Below are 14542 nucleotides of genomic sequence, written 5' to 3' on the forward strand. Positions count from 1 at the left end.
AATCGAGGCTTACGCCCGACCACTGATGAAAAACTCGAACAGATTTTGCAAAGGCTGAAGGAACACACTAAGACGCTAGGTGACATTAAACGTGACAAGAGAGCAGTTCAAAAACAAGTGAAAGAAAACAGTATCGCCATTAAAAACTTTGAGAACCGCTTAGCTAAACTTGAATCTTCCTTTTCTAAGACCAACGACACACAGGAGACGGTGACTGGCCTAAAGGAAGCAGTCGCTGACTTGTCAAAGAAAGTTGACGACATGGAGAACCGCCAACGCTGCAATAACCTTATCGTTTATGGCCTAGCAGAACAAGACAACGAAACGCGGGATGATCTGGTGATAGCAGTGAATGAAAAGGTTTTTTCTGTGATTGCCGTTGCTCCTAAAGGTTTAGAGCGAATACACCGACTCGGTGGAAAGCAGGGTAATTCGCGACCAGTTATCATCCGCCTTTTTTATTTCAGCGAAAAACGGGAAATTATGCGCAACTGTTCCAAGCAGAAGAACTCTGGGGCTTCGATCAGCGAGGATTTTTCAAAGCAAGTTTCGCACCACAGAAAGTGTCTTTGGGAAAGCGCGAAAAGTGAAACGTTAAGTGGAAAGAAAGTGCGGCTTGCTTGCGACAAGCTCTATGTGGATGGCAAGGCTTATTACTGGGATGATGACTCTAAAATGCGAAAGGCTTACAGGGATGCTCGTAACCGCGGAAGTGAAAGCAGCTCACAGGACAGCGAGAAATCTTCCTGATGAGCTCATAATTTTGAACCTAAATGCCAGGAGTATTTTCAACAAGATGTCACATTTCGAAGCTGTCCTCTTCGAACACGAACCGGATATCGTTATTGTCACTGAAACTTGGTTAAATGATTCCTTTGAGAGTACTGAATTTCTTCCTCCGAATTATACAGCATACCGCAAGGACTGTGGATCTCGAGGAGGAGGAGTTGCCATTATGTATAAAACTTCAATTGTTTATACAGAAATTGCTTCCCCACCTGATATGGAGTGTGTCGTGTTTTCCATGGAAATTAGGGGTTTGTTAATTGTAGTTGTCGCAGCATATCGTCCTCCAGGAACAACTGAGGAATACATGATTTTACTTAATGATTTCTTAACTGACAAGTTTGGTCACAGTAAATGCAAGATTATAATGGCTGGGGATTTTAATCTGCCACTTAGTGACTGGACAAACCTTAAAGAAGGTCAGAATGTACAGGCAACTTCTCGCGCTCTTCTAGATATTCATTTCTCCCTAGATTTAATGCAAATTGTGAGCACACCCACGCGAATCCATGAATCGGGAGAGTGGCTGCTTGACCTGGTCTCTTTAGATAAGTCTGTTTCACAGCTAAATTATTGGTATGAAGTCTTAGAAGGGATCTGTGATATGAATATGGTGATTACGCACATATCTGCTAAATACCACACGGTTGAAAACAATAAAACCTTGACTGTCCCGGACTTCTCTAAAGCTGATGAAGTTGCAGTATTAGATAACCTAGATCTCGGGTATGATGATTTCACTCGTTATATCTCTCTAGAATTTACGTCTGTAAACGATGCGTGGGAAAGGTTTAAAACAGTGGTGTTTGACTCGATGAAGCGATTTGTTCCCATGCGCACTAAAAAAGTCAACAAAAGAAACACATGGATTACAGGAACGATTATTCATAAAAAAACGACTTTTGAAACGTCTCAGGGCTAAACAATCCACCTCTAAAACGGCGCGCGAGTCTATTAAAGTACTCTCTCAGGAGTTGAAAATGGAAATTATCCAAGCAAAGTATCTTTATATGAGTCAAACACTAACTAGTTTTATCAGAACGGCTCCTGGAAAATTTTGGAGATATGTTTCAAAGCAAAAATCTGCCATAAAGTTTTTGACAAACAAAGACAGAACTACCACTGATAGGACTGAAATGGCATGCCTCGTAAATGAATACTTTGAATCAGTTTTTACTTTGGATGACGGTAGTACGCCCCAAACTGGGCGTAAGTCAGAACGGCATTTTGAATCTACTTCTTAAACTGGAAGAAAAAAAAAATCCCCAATTGCTGATGAAATTCCTAATGTTTTTTTTAAAGCGATATACAGAGTGGTGTTCCTTTTACCTCGTAGATGTTTTCACAAAATCCCTTGAATCTGGTCAAGTACCTAATGACTGGAAACGGGCTAAGGTTATACCAATTCATAAACAAGGTCCAAAAGATGATGTCACACATTACCGACCAATTTCCCTGACCAGCACATGATGCAAAACGCTGGAGCATATTTTGACCACCCACTTGATGAAATTTGTGGAGGAAAACGTCATTCTGGGGACCAACAAAGCTCTAAGATTTATTTTCAACTAGTACACTAGAACCCAATCATTGTCTGAACTTAGAAACAGGGCCGGGCTGACAACTGAGAAGCATAACCTGCAGTTTAACAGGCTGATATTCTTTTTTCATGAGCTGACAGGTAGCTATAAGCTCAATCTAGACCGATACATCAAACCACTGAATACTTCTATCAGCAGAAGTATTTCCGTTTCGCACTGTTGACGAATGGAACAAATTACAAAAAGAAGTAGTTCAATGTTTGGATTTAAAGGCTTTTGAAAACGCCCTCACGAAGTATTTGTGACTGGTTTGACTGGTATGTGTTTGACCCATTTCAAATGTCATTTTGTCTTAATCCCTCCTATAATGTTTTTTTTATTCGTATTTCACCTAAGGCGGTGATTTGCTAATGTATTCCATCTAGTTTTTCATTATTTAACCAACTCCTCTCTTGGCAGCTGCTGACAGTATGAATAGATAAATAAATAAATAAGTAAATAAAATTATCCTCTTTCAGTCAACTCATAACACAGCCTACTAGAAACACACCACATGCTGCTAATACTGCTGACCTACTGCTTACAACTCGGCCCAGATTTATTTCCAACATTAGTTATTTACCTCCCCTGAGCTACCATTCTCGTATTAATTTCAACGCCAATATTTCATGGCCAAAAATCAGAATGAAAACCAAAACCATTCGGGACTACAAGAAAGTAGATTTTGATTCCATTAACAAAGAGCGGTGTATATGTCTTTACACTTTCCTCACAGATTTCGACGACCGCAGTGTGCAAGCGAACTGGGGCGTGTTTGTTGCTAAAACCAGTGAATTAAGAGAAAATTTTATCCCTACATACACTGTTTCCTCTAACGGTCATGCTCCCTGGTACAACACTAACATCAAGCGTTTATCTAACAGAAAAAAACGTTTATATAAATTAGCTAAAACATCTGCTAACAGCGCAAAATGGGCAGCCTACAAACGTGCATCTAAACACTACATCACTGCCCTTAAGGATGCAAAAGATATTTTTTTAACAAACACATTGCCATCTATGCAATCTACTGACACGAAAACGTTTTGGCGCATTATAAACCCCAAACCATGACGACATAATAACCCTTGTCAATAACGATGAAAACGTCATCCCGCCGGCCGATTCTGCATCCATTTTTAATTATGTTTTTACACGCAACTTTTCGAAACATGCCCATGCCACTCATCCAACTACACATTCTTACGACTCTGCTGTTATGTACCCTTTATCCATTGAACCAGTGGGCGTATAAAAAGTATTCACATCACTGAAATTTTCTTCTGCTCCTGGCTGTGACCTAGTTAATCCAAAGTTTATGAAGAACACTAACTCATATTGTTCTGTTATACTGTCAAAGATTTTTCAGCAATCCCTTGACAAAGGTTCACTGCCTGCTGAATGGAAGGTTGGGAAGGTGATTCCACTTCACAAATTACGTACGAAACATTGCCAACTTAACTATTGGCCCATTTCTTTAACCAGTATACCATGCAAAATTTTTGAAGATATTCTCTTTTCTCAAATTGTCAAATTTTTAGAAGAGAACTCTTTTTTTTCAAAATTTCAACACGGCTTTCGCAAAACATACTCATGTCAAACCCAACTAGTATCGTTCACGCATAAACTCCACCTAATACTTGATCACTCCTCAGTAGCTGACTTAATCTTTTTAGATTTTTCAAAAGCATTTGATAATGTGTATCGTAGTTTATTAATCTATAAACTGCATCAGCTAAAACTTGGTACCGAAATTCTGTACTGGCTTGAGGTTTTCCTTATTAACCGCTCACGGTTAGTCTCAGTTAATGACGTAACCTCGAAGCAGTGTCCAGTGCAATCGGGTATACCACAAGGCTCTGTGCTTCATCATCATTATCATCATCATCAGCCTTACTACACCCACTGCAGGGCAAAGGCCTCTCCCATGTCTCTCCAATTAATCCTGTCCTTTGCCAGCTGCATCCACCCTTTGCCTGCAAACTTCTTAATCTCATCCGCCAACCTAACCTTCTGCCGCCCCTTGCTACGCTTACTTTCTCTTGGAATCCACTCTGTTACCCTTAAGGACCAGCGGTTATCTTGCCTTCGCATTACATACCCTGCCCAAGCCCATTTCTTTCTCTTGATTTCTACTAGGATGTCATTAACCCGTGTTTGTTCTCTCACCCACTCTTCCCGCTTCCGGTCTCTTAATATTGCACCTATCATGTTTCTTTCAATGGCTCGCTGTGTTGTCCTTAACTTAAGCAGAACTCTTTCCTTAGCCTCCACGTTTCTGCCCCGTAGGTGTGTACCCGTAAGACGAAGCTGTTGTACACTTTTCTCTTGAGGGAAAATGGTAAACTGCCACTCATGATCTGCGAGAGCTTGCCATATGCGCTCCACCCCTTTCTTATCCTTCTAGTTATCTCCCTCTCATGATCCGGATCAGCTGTCACACCTGCCCTAAGTAGACGTATTCCGTCACAACTTCTAGGCTCTCGCCGCCAATTGTGAACTGTTGTTTCCTTGCTAGGCTGTTGAACATTACCTTGGCTTTCTGCATGTTTATTTTTAGACCCATCGTTCTGCTCTGCCTGTCTAACTCATTGATCATGATTTGCAGTTCACCTCCTGAGTGACTCACCAAGGCAATATCATCAGCGAATGGCAGATTATTTAGGTATTCTCCATTTATTCTTATTCGAACTGTTCCCAATTCTGGCCTCGGAATACCTCCTGTAAACATGCGGTGAACAGCATTGGTGAGTTCGTGTCTCCTTAACTGACGCCCTTAATTATTGGAATTTTATTGCTGACTTTATGGAGGACTATAGTAGCTCTGCAGGTGCTGTATATATCTTCCAGTATTTTGACATAAGGCTCTTCTACCCCCTGATTACGCAATGCCTGTATAACTGCTGAGGTTTCCACTCAGTCGAATGCTTTCTCGTAATCAATGAAAGCTATATATAGAGGTTGGTTATATTCTGCGCACTTCTCTATCACCTGATTGATAATGTGAATATGATCTATTGTCGAATATCCTTTACGAAAGCCTGCCTGATCATTTGGTTGAATAAAGTCTAACGTTGCCCTGACTCTATTAGCGATTACCTTAGTAAATACTTTGTAGACAACGGATAGTAAGCTGATCGGCCTGTAATTTTTCAAGTCCTTTGCATCTCCCTTCTTATAAATTAAGATAATGTTTGCATTCTTCCAAGCTTCTGGTACAGTCGAGGTCATAAGGCATTGCGTAAACAGGGTGGCTAGTTATTCTAGCGCGATGTCCCCTCCATCCTTCAACAGATCTGCTACTACCTGATCCTCCCCAGCTGCCTTCCCCCTTTTCATTGCATCTAAGGCTTTCTTTACTTCATCTTTCATTATTGGCGGGATGACGCATTCCTGTGCACTGCTGTCTTTCTCATTAACGCTCTTATTACATTGGCTACTGTACACGTCTGTGTAGAACTCTTTGGTTCCGTTAACTATCTTATCCATATTGCTAATGACATTGCCCTGCTTGTCTCCTAATGCATACATCTGGTTTTTACCTATGCCTAGTTTGCTCTTCACTGTTTTTAGGCTACCTCCGTTCTTTAGAGCATGCTCGATTCTCTCCATATTAAACTTCCTTATGTCGGCTACCTTGCGCTTATTTATTAACTTTGATAGCTCTGTTAGTTCTATTCTGTCGGTAGGGTTAGACGCCCTCATGCTTTGGCGCTTCTTAATCAGATCTTTCGTCACCTGAGATAGCTTTAAGGTATCCTTTCGAACTGTCCTACCACCTACTTCTACTGCGCACTCCGTAATTATTGATGTCAGATTATCGTGCATTGTACGAACATCAAGATCGTCTTCCTCAGTTATAGCCGAATATCTGTTTTGCAGCGCTATCCTAAACTCCTGTGTTTTCCCTCTTACGGCTAACTCGTTAATGGTCTTCCTCTTCCCTAGCTTCTTCTGTTCCTTCTTCAAGTCTAAGCTAATACGATACCTTACCATTCTGTGGTCGCTACAACACACCTTTCCGAGGAGAGCCACATCCTGAATTATACCATGTTTAGCGCATAGTATGAAGGCGATTTCATTTTTAGTTTCGCCATTGGGGCTCTTCCAGCTGTTTTTTCGTTGGTGGAAGGAGGTATTCATGATCCGTAAATTTATTCTGTCCGCGAATTCGACTAATAACTCTCTCCTGCAATTTCTAGAGCCTATCCTATAGTCACCTACCGCGTGGTCGTCAGCCTGCTTATTGCCCACCTTCGTATTAAAGTCGCCCATCAGTACAGTGTACTGTGATTTTCGTTTATTCATTGCCGATTCTACGCCCTCATAGAAACTTTCAACGGTCTGGTCATCATGGCTGGATGTGGGTGCGTAGGCCTGCACCACTTTAAGCTTGTACCTCCTATTCACCTAATTACTATAGCTGCTACCCTCTCATTAATACTATAGAACTCCGCTATGTGTCCAATTATATGCTTATTAATGAGGAATCCCACACCTAGTTCTCGTCTATCCTCTAATCCGCGATAGCACAATATGTGTCCGTCCTTTAGTACTGTATATGCCTCACCTGTCCTCCTAACTTCGCTAAGCCCTATCACATCCCATTTAATTCCCGCTAGTTCCTCGAACAGCACTGCTAGGCTAGCCTCACTAGCTAAAGTTCTAGCGTTAAACGTTGCAGGTTGAGATTTCAATGGCGGCCTGTCCGGAGCCAGAGATTCTTAGCACCCTCCGCTGCGTCACAGGTCTGACCGCCGCCGTCGTCAGTTGCTCCGCAGCCGCTGGGGACTGAGGGCCGAGGGTTAATTGGCTTGATCATAGAAGGTTGTGGCCACGTACTGCTCTAGGGTGGCCAAATCCTGCTCTGGTGAGAGAGTGCGTTGTCGGTTCTGGTCACCGAGGTCAGGCCGCACTCCAAGCTTGTGTAATTTTCACCGAAATCACTTGTGATGACGACATAACCAGGCACAAATGGGACCTTAATGCTGTTTCTACACGGTGTAAATTATGGTTAATGGAACTGAATGTTAATATATGCAAATTTATGCGAGTGTAAAGAAACGATAACGAACTTGCTGTGTATTTTCTTAATAACGCACCGTTAGATCCGGTAACTACTTACAAGTATCTCGGCCTCCACATCACCTCTGATCTAACTTGGAACGTTCACATCGCGCATATGTAAGAAAGGGCCATTTATTATACACATGTTTCTTCTTTCCGCAAGTGTCGTTCTGTGCAGCGAGCGTGCTTTTGTGCCCACACGTGTGCTTTCTGTACGGGGAGCGTCCTTGACGCCACCCACCGTTCTGCGAACGGACCGACGAACGGACCGATCCGGAGTTCCCGGGTTCGAACCCGACCGCGGCGGCTGCGTTTTTATGGAGGAAAAACGCTAAGGCGCCCGTGTGCTGTGCGATGTCAGTGCACGTTAAAGATCCCCAGGTGGTCGAAATTATTCCCGAGCCCTCCACTACGGCACCTCCTTCTTCCTTTATTCTTTCACTCCCTTCCTTATCCCTTCCCTTACGGCGCGGTTCAGGTGTCCAACGATATATGGGACAGATACTGCGCCATTTCCTTTCCCCAAAAAACCAATTATAATTATAATAATAACGGACCGATGGTCGCCCGCTTCGTTACCAATTGGTGTGGTCGATAGGGTCGCGGGCAATGCCCCCGCTACCCGAAGTACAAACTGGAGAGCCGCGCGGCGTCTGCTTTCAAGTGGGCCCGTGCACATGTGCGCGTGAGTGTGTGCGTGTGTGTGCGCTTCCGGTGCATTGTAAGTGCGCGGTAGCCTGCGGCGCTGGGAGGAGACACAGCGAAGAGACGGACGACAAGGAAGGAGTGTGTCTCAGAGAGTGTGTGTGTGCGATGCTCGACGGTGCGGGTGCGCGAGCGGGTGCGAATTCGCGAGCAACTATTTTGGCATGTAAATAAGTTTTTGTAAATATATCCTTTTGCATTTCCTTCACATGAGTGCTTAATCGTCTCATTTCTTCAGCGCGTATTTGCTAACATTAATTTAATCTTAAGGGTCATCTCTAACATTAATCAGAAGTGGGATTGTAACTTCGCGAACCGGACTGGAGACTGCGAATTCCAGAGAGCGAACTGTAGTTAATCACGACCATGAGCGAGACACCTTCAGGAGCGACAGCGGGCACCACCGACGGTCAAGATGAAGGAAAAGTGAGCGACAGCATTTCAGTGAGCGACTTCCTGAGCGCGATGCGGGAAAAAGACCGTCTGTTGGCCAGTCTGCTGGAAAGGCTCGCTCTACCAGCGTCATCAGGAGCGCCAGGCGTGGCAGCAGCAACAACAACCTATCAGGTGATGCCTGACCTCAGCAAGAACATTTCTGACTTCGATGGCAGCGGCGATGCGGCGTCGGCGAAAGAGTGGCTGGGAAATCTGCAGACCACCGCTACACTGCACCGATGGCCTGAACCATTCAAGTTGGAGACTGCTAAGTGCCACCTTGTGGGACCTGCCTAGGACTGGCTGCGTTCTCGCAAAGAAGTGAGTACGTCGTGGAAAAATTTTGACTGCCACTTCCGCCGCACCTTCTGCGGCCAGACACGAGCGGCAGAACGATGGAGGAAGATGCAGGAGCGAGTACAGCAGTGCAACGAAAGCACAACAGCCTACTTCCATTCAAAGGTGCGTCTTTGTCGAGAGGCCATCCTCGATTTTTGTGACACTCAAGAGCAGGTGCTGACCGGTCTCCGCTCAAGGCAGCTCTGTACTATGCTACTTGGACGCACCCACAAGGACGACGACGATCTTCTCCACGATATTATGGAATTTGAGCGTATCGACCGAGAGCGGGAGCAAAGGTTTGGCGGCACGCGTGAGAATAGGCAATTCACGGCGGCCACCGAAAGGGTTGCAGAAACACCACCTGCGCGGAAGACTACGTACGATCGATTTGGCAAGGACAGGAGACCACCCCTGACCAACGAAAGAGGCCAGTTCAAATGCTACAACTGTGGGCGATTCGGACACATCTTCCGCGATTGTCTAGAAGAAAGGCATGAGATGAAATGCTTACGCTGTGGGAAGAGCGGCCACACGCAGCGTCATTGTTCGATGAGCCAAAGCAACGAGACCAACACAGTGACCGACACCGAACGGAAAATCGCCCCTGGAGCGCCACTGAAGCAGGCCATGCTGAACGGGACGACGACCCTCGTCGGCATGATCGACAACGGCAGCTCTGGATGCCTCCTGCGTGCCTCTGCGGCTGCACGTTGCGGTGCGAGGCTGACGAAGTATGCCACGGCCCTCTACGGTTTCGGCAGCCAAGGCACTCTTTCAGCCATGGCGATCGGCAAGTGCTACACAGACCTCGAGATCGACGGTGTCAAAGGCGAGAACGTTCCTTTTCTTGTAGTGCCAGACGTTACTCTGACAGTTGACTTGCTTGTCGGGAGAACGTACACTGAACTACCTTACGTGGCCTACGCCAGGCTGGGTGGTTGTTTGCGCTTCTGGCACAAAAGTGTATGTCCGTTCTCTCACCTGGAGCCGTTGAATGAGTCCAGACTGCGTGTGAAAGCGACTAGAGAGACCGTCATTCACTCTAACTCCATTAATTGGATAACCTTATCATCAGATTCCGATTTGTCAGGCCCTGTTTTGTTCAGTACACTTGGAAGCGAAATTCTTGTCGACATGAGAGAAGGGGAGATTAGTGTGCCGATTTTCACGAGCGGAGACAAAGACTTGCTTGAGAAAAGGGGAGGGCGACTCGGGCGCGTCATGGAGGTTGACGTTGTGGAGATACCTGACAGCCAAAACCAACCTGCCCGCGTGAGCGAGAGCGATGCAACTGAGCCCAAGGTTTTCTGCGTTGCGACAGAGCGCAGACCAATCGAGGATCAGCAGCTTGAAGTAGGGCCCTCAGTAACGAAGCAGCAAAAGGCTGAACTTCTTGGCCTTCTAAATGAATATCGCGACTGCTTCGCCAACAACATTAGCGAGCTGGGATGCACTCCTGTGCTTAAGATGGACATCACGGAGACACCTGGAAGTTCGCCTGTTGCGGTTAGGCCGTACCGAACAAATGCCGCGGAGAGAGAGACAATTCGTGAGATTGTTGGAGAGTGGAAAAGAGAGGGTATCGTAAGCGAGACCTCGTCGCCTTACGCGAGCCCAGTGATCCTAGTGGAAAAAAAGAACGGCGAGAAGCGTTTAGTCGTCGATTACCGCCGCCTGAACGCGCAGACATTGAAGGAAAAGTACCCGCTCCCTAGCATGGACGAATAGCTTGAGAAACTGTCTGGGGTGAAGCTGTACACTGTGCTGGACCTTGCTCACGACTATCTGCAGGCGCCACTCAGCGACGAAGCAAAGAGCAAAACAGCTTTCATAACACCTGATGAGACAGGGCAGTTTGAAAGGATGACGTTTGGGCTCACAAACGCTCCATCGGTGTTCCAGCGCCTGATGAATCGAGTCTTGGGGCCTTTGAGGGGCACGATTGCAATGTGCTATTTGGATGACGTGCTCATTCCGGCACGGAACTGGAACGAGTTACTCGTGCGGTTGCGCCAGGTTCTCGAAGCTTTCAAAAGGGCGAATCTAACCCTGAGACTTAGCAAGTGCGCCTTTGCTAAGGACAGCGTTGAATTTCTGGGTTTTCGCCTCAAGGAGGGAACGGTGCAGCCCGGAGAAGCTAAGGTGCAGGCAATAGAGCTTTTCCCTGTACCGAAAAACGCTCATGACGTCAGGCGGTTCTTGGGGCTGACGAGCTTCTTTCGGCGTTTCATCGCGAAATATGCTCTGATTGCCGAACCTCTCACCAGGCTCACCAAGAAAGAAGAAAAATTTGTATGGGGCTCTGAACAAGAGGAAAGTTTCCAGGAGCTCAAATCAGGGCTCATGTGTGAACCTGTACTCCAGCTGTATGACCCGAAAGCGGAGACTGAGTTACATACCGATGCATGTGCGAAAGGACTAGCAGCAATGCTGCTCCAATAAAAGGGCGACAAATGGCATCTCGTCTATTGTGTTAGTAAAAAGACGACGGACGCGGAAAAGAATTACCACTCGTCTACGCTCGAGTTAATAGCAATTGTTTGGGCAGTGGATCGCCTCAGACCGCTGCTGCTGGGAATACACTTTACAATTGTTACCGACTGCCAGGCTTTGGTTTACCTCAACGCGCAGCGAACCCAAAAGCCGCAAATCGCAAGGTGGTATGATTTGATCCAGGAGTTCGAGTTCACAATCAAGCACCGCCCGGCAACGCGAATGCTCCACGACGACTCTCTCAGCCGTGGTCCCGTGGAAGCTCCTCAAGACACGATGAACTCCCTGCTAGAAGAAAGGTTCGAGGTGTGCGTGGCATGTGACCTTGACGAACAAGTAATGGTTCTTCAAAGAGGCGATGAAGAGCTGCGAGAGCTTCTAACCATTCTAGAGAAACCGGAGAGCGATCGTACGAAGGAAGAGAAGGCAAGAGCGAAGGGTTACAACGTGAGGGAGGGAAGACTCGTGAGAGAGATAGAATAGGACGGAAACCTGAAGTTCAAATTCGTACTGCCAAAATGCATGCGAAAGGCAGTTGTGGTGCAATCGCATGATTTGATGGGACACTTCGCACTGGAAAAGACAGTTTCCAAAATCCAAGAGAGCTTTTGGTTCCCACGAATGAGGAACTACGTCCGGAAGCACATTTCGCAGTGTTTCGAATCCATTTACAACAAAGTACCTGCTGGCAGACGAGAAGGTCTTTTACACCCAATTCCGCCGGGCAAACGGTCGTTCGACGTGATACATATGGACCACATGGGGCCATTCGTCCCAAGCAAGAAGCGCAACCAGTATCTTATTGTGTTCATCGACAACCTCACCAGATTTGTGAGACTGATCGCTACACGCGACACATCAACCAAGCATGTGCTCCGTGCGCTAGAGGAGTTCGTTCTCGAAAGAGGTCTGCCAAGGACAGTTATTAGCGATAGAGGCAGTTGCTTCACGTCGCGCGCCTTTGCGGAATTCTGCACTGCACGATGCATACGTCATGTGCTTAACTCGACGCGCCACCCGCAAGCAAAAGGCCTTGTGGAGAGAGTAAACCGGACAGTTCTGCCCGTCATCGCAACTTCAATGAGCGACCCAAAGCAGCGCGATTGGGACGAAAAACTTTCAAAGGCAGAACGTGACATCAACAATGCCGTAAACAAGACATCAGGCAAGACACCCTTCGAAATGCTGTACGGGTACCAGCCGGAGTTCCACAGCACCGCCTTGAGAAGAATTGTCGGCAGCGACGAAGCCCAATGGGAAAACCCCGAGGAATTGCGAACACGAGTTCGACAGCGCATCATCGCCGAGCAAGAGAAAATCAAGGCAGCGTATGATCTAAGACACTTCCCGGCACGTCTCTACGATGTCGGCGACATCGTGTTCATGACGAAGGCTCCTGAGCAGACCGGAAAACCGACGAAGGCCCAGCGTAAGTACCGAGGACCGTTGGTAGAAACCCAGGGTCTACCCTCTGATACATATCGAGTGACAGAGCTCGATCAGTGCAAGAATACTCGTTTTGCGACTACAGCTCACGTGTCACAGCTTAAGGGGTGGACGTCAACGCACCCGCAAGACCGCTTAGAAGACGACGAGTCATCCACCGAAGAGGAAGACACTGCGAGAGAAGTGGAGAGTGTCCCGCAGCCACTCAGGCGTTCGGAACGCAAACGCGCAGTGCCGAGCTGAACTATTTTTCAGGCCACATCCAAGGTTGCATGCTACTAATTTTACCCACTTGTCTACTGCCTGCATCCGTTCTATTCTAGTTGTATTCATACGTCTATATATATTTTTTGACTGCGAAGTGTTTGTGTGTTGTACAGTTTTTTTCACTTCTATTAACGAGGCCGTTAAGTTTTGTCAGAATGCCCGAGTGTAAGAAAGGGCAATTTATTATAGACATGTTTCTTCTTTCAGCAAGTGTCGTTCTGTGCAGCGAGCGTGCTTTTGTGCCCACGCGTGTGCTTTCTGTACGGGGAGCGTCCTTGGCGCCACCCACCGTTCTGCGAACGGACCGATGGTCGCCCGCTTCGTTACGAATTGGTGTGGTCGTTAGGGTCGCGGGCAATGCCCCCGCCACCCGAAGTACGAACTGGAGAGCCGCGCGGCGTCTGCTTTCAAGTGGGCCCGTGCACATGTGCGCGTGAGTGTGTGCGTGTGTGTGCGCTTCTGGTGTATTGTAAGTGCGCGGTAGCCTGCGGCGCTGGCAGGAGACACAGCGAAGAGATGGACGACAAGGAAGGAGTGTGTCTCAGAGAGTGTGTGTGTGCGATGCTCGACGGTGCGGGTGCGCGAGCGGGTGCGAATTCGCGAGTAACTATTTTGGCATGTAAATAAGTTTTTGTAAATATATCCTTTTGCATTTCCTTCACATGAGTGCTTAATCGTTTCATTTCTTCAGCGCGTATTTGCTAACATTAATTTAATCTTAAGGGTCATTTATAACACATATAACATCCAGCGCTCACCGAATGCTTGGATACTTATGACGTAACTTTTCCAACGCACCTCACTCTTAAAAATTACTCCTTTATAAAACTCTAATACGGCCCAAGCTCGAGTACGCAGCGTCAATTTGGGATCCAGTTCGAACAAACCTATCACGAGCATTGGAAATGGTTCAAAATAATTCTACTCGCTTCATTCTTTCTAACTATACCAGTGTAGCAAGTATCAGTGCCATGATATCTGGCCTTAACTTATCAATGTCATCACGTCGCAAAATTTCTCGTCTGTGCCTTTTTCACAAATTATTATATCACCCGCAGTTTCGTACCGAACTTATTTCACTACCTGAGTATGTATCGCCGAGACTTGACCACATTCATAAGGTTGGCATCCCGTTCTGCAGAAAAAAAAAAAAACTTTTTTCAGTCATTCGTACCACGCACATCAAATGAGTGGAATCAACTTTCTTCTTCGACGGCCACCATCACCGATCATCAATTATTCAAGAACGTTCTGGCTAACATTGTGTAACTAGGATACATTTTATATTGTATCTTTATTTTCTCCTCAACGCCTTAGCTAACAATGTATATGTAGAAGTCATGTTTGTACCTTGTCTCTTTCATTAACTCCTGTTTAAATTTATTTCACTTTTCTGTAACCACTCCCCTCTATAATGCCGC

The 14542-nt window shown here is 46.3% G+C and overlaps 1 pseudogene; it reads left to right on the top strand.

Moving 5' to 3' along the window:
• The first annotated feature begins 8337 nt into the window (after positions 1-8337).
• LOC144105154 (uncharacterized) lies at positions 8338-13097 on the top strand (annotated as a pseudogene).
• The last annotated feature ends 1445 nt before the right edge of the window (positions 13098-14542 follow it).

The sequence above is a fragment of the Amblyomma americanum genome, chromosome 9, assembly GCF_052857255.1.
Source record: "Amblyomma americanum isolate KBUSLIRL-KWMA chromosome 9, ASM5285725v1, whole genome shotgun sequence".
Classification (NCBI taxonomy): Eukaryota; Metazoa; Arthropoda; class Arachnida; order Ixodida; family Ixodidae; genus Amblyomma; species Amblyomma americanum.